Source organism: Ursus arctos, unplaced genomic scaffold (assembly GCF_023065955.2).
Source record: "Ursus arctos isolate Adak ecotype North America unplaced genomic scaffold, UrsArc2.0 scaffold_20, whole genome shotgun sequence".
NCBI lineage: Eukaryota > Metazoa > Chordata > Mammalia > Carnivora > Ursidae > Ursus > Ursus arctos.
Window position 1 is genome coordinate 34301686 of NW_026622875.1, and position 3105 is coordinate 34304790.

The following is a 3105-nucleotide window of genomic DNA, read 5'->3' on the forward strand; positions in this document are numbered from 1 at the left end:
TGGCTGAGGGGGCACTTCTGAACTCTTTCCAAGAAAGCAGTGTAATCAAATGTCTGAGATATGTTTTTTATTTTAGAGAAGTTCAGCCTCACTGCTTGGGTCACATCTGTGAGGACAAGAGTGATTGAAACTGCCCATTGAAGCCAATATTATACTAACATCATCGTCAGTGAATTAGAGAAAATATTTGTCTATTTCCCCAATTTTTACCCTTCTCTGGATGAGTGACTTTTTACCAGCTCCCTGATCTGACAGTTTGAGTAACAATAGAAAACTGTTTATGAAACAGGACATTTGTCGTAACTTAATTTTTCTGAATTGAACACCCCAGGAAGCCTGAAAATGTGCTTCGAAACTTTTTTCCACCTGGCAGATCCAAAAAGTTCAGAAGATTTTTATAGAATTTCCTCATCCCTTAAAACATTTGCATTGAAATCGTAAACAAACAAAAAATCTGTTAGATGCCAAGATTCACTGTTAGCTGTCTTAATGGCTAATGAATATAAGACCTTGCAATAACCCTCACCAATTAAAAATTAACAGGTACTTGTCAGGTAGAATATTGCAGTACCTATAGGAGGAAAGGATGCACATTGGTGTTTCATACATTTGTGAGAAAGATCACCTTTGATGAGTCTGTCTGGTTTCCAGGATGTTGCAGGTCTCTGCTCTTACAAGACTTTGGCTGCAGAACCCAGGGCTGAACCCCTCTAGGTGTTAGCTGTTTCCTGAATGCTGTCTGTCTCTTACCTGCCTCTGTCAAGGCCCTGTGATGTTCATTGGCAATGTCCTTTGGTTAAACTCTCTAAGCATTCTCAGCTCTATGATATGGTCAATGTCCAACAAATCACCTTAATGTCTGAGCTTTACATTGTTGCTAAAGTTACTGTGCCTTTTGGAGTTATTCATGGAACTGGATCTATCTACTGGATAAATCTATCCTGGATCTATTCTGGATAGATCCCACCCCCACTTTGTTTCAGGATTTATCACAAACCTTTCCAACTCTTTTTCCTAATAGGCATGTTCTGTTATAACACGATACCACTTCTTAAGACAGATTCACTGTCTAAGTCACAGGCCAGCATTTCACAATTAGTGGTGACTGGTCACATGATAATAGTGAAATTCCTTTCCCCTTTTGCAGAAATGGATCAAAAGATTCAACCAGCAAATGGTGAATCAATGGCAAGTCAATAATAAGGTGAGAGATTATGTTACTAAAGGATGACCTCAAGATTATTATTATACAATGAATTAATTTCTTATGTAGATAAATGCTGGACCATTTATTATTGTCATAGTATAACTGGAGGTGATTTCATGCGTTCGTAATGCCACATGAGGTTAAATGGAATTGGGCATGGTCCCCTCTCTAACATGTTACCAGTGTCTGAATTTGGGGACATTTCTAAACAATTCTGGGCTTCAGGATCTCCGCTTGAAAACAGGAGCAATAGTATTTATCTGTTAGGTTATGAAGGCATTGTTCTAACATTCTCTGAATGTTAGAACAGGCAAACACCTGACACCCAGCAATCACTTCTTGAGGGCTAGTCCTCCCTACCCCTATTTATGGAGATAGAAGATAAAGAGAGAAGACAGAACTCTGCTTTCATCTTCAAATATATTTTTCTTCATTGATTATCTGATGAATATAACCATTGACTCGGAAAATAGGTAGAATTTTCATCTCTCCAACCTTCATTCTTTTTTCATTTCTTAGAGCTTTAATGAGCGTCTACTATAAGCTGAGAGCTGAGTGCTGTGGAAGACAAAAAGGAGAGTGATCCTATTCTCATGGAGATTGGGATCTAGAAAGAGAGGATATATATATATAAATGCCAGTAGAGAGACAAAATATTGCCTTCGTTTATTAGAAGGAGAAATTATTTTAACTGGGGTTATCACAGAAGGCTTCATGGAGGAGGTAGTGATAGATCGGGCTTTAAAGACGAGGTATAATTTAGGCAGCAGTGAGAGAGGGAATACAGTGAACCAAGACTGAAGTAGCATGATTGGGTGGGAAAAACACTAACCTGGGACTGGAAAGACCTGGGTTGGCAATACCTCGGTTGAACTACTCCCTGGCCTTCGATTTCTTTATTTGTGAAATGTGTAAAATAATCTCTGCCCTGTTGGTCTTTCAGGGGTCTGGAGAAGATCAGAAGGGAGCCTGCACGTGAGATCTCTTTGGAAACCCTGAAGCACTCTGTGCATGAAAAGGGTAAATTTTTTCTCTCTTCCGTTGTACCATAAACTCCGTGAGAGCATTTGACAGGGTCAGTTATGTTGGTCTTTAAAAAAAATGTTTGAGGAAGTATATCCAGACAATCACACTATAAACCTTAAGTCGTTATGATTTTTATTTGCCGATTATACGTCAGTAAAGAGGGGGAAAGTTTTGATAAAACAATGAAGCATTGATTGAGTGAACGAATCCATGAATGTTATGGACTGACGTGTCCCCCCAGAATTCATATGCTGAAATCCCACTTCCTAATGTGGTAGTATTAGGAGGTGGGGCCTCTGGGAGGTACTTAGGTTTATATGAGGTCCCGAGGGCAGAGCCCCACGATGGAATTAGTGCCCTTACAAGAAGAGGAGGAGACTCCAGCACTTTCTCTCTTCAGCATGTCATGATACAGTGAGAAGGCAGCCATCGGTAAGCCAGGAAGAGGGCCCTCACCAAGAACTGAATCTTCCGGTACCTTGATCTTGGACTTCCCAGCCTCCAGAACGGTGAAAAATAAATGTCTGTTGTTAAGCCGCCCAGGTGTGGTGTTTTGTTAGTCGCCTGAGTGGACTAAGACAGTGAGTAAATAAATGACTGAAACAAAACAAAGGCACAGAGGAGGAAAACATACAATATGAACAAGGAGTAAAGGGTTATCTTTGAAAATATGTGGTACAGCCAGGGGTTAGGAGTGTAACCCAGAGCTAGGGGGGTGGATGGAGGGCCGCAGTCCTCAGAGGATGTTCTGTGGACCAGCAGCGTCAGTATCATCTGGGAGCTCGTTAAAAATGCAAGTTCCTGGGCCCCCACCCAGGCCTGCGGAATCTGAAACTCAGGGGTGGGGCCAGCAGTCTGTTTTAGCGATCCCT

At 41.2% G+C, this 3105-nt stretch overlaps 1 long non-coding RNA gene across 1 annotated transcript; it reads left to right on the forward strand.

The window, feature by feature from the left end:
* The first annotated feature begins 908 nt into the window (after positions 1–908).
* LOC130544408 (uncharacterized) lies at positions 909–2764 on the forward strand. The gene is made up of 3 exons (XR_008960660.1): positions 909–1204; positions 2151–2227; positions 2634–2764. It is a non-coding gene; the product is annotated as an uncharacterized LOC130544408 (long non-coding RNA).
* Positions 2765–3105: the final 341 nt, after the last annotated feature.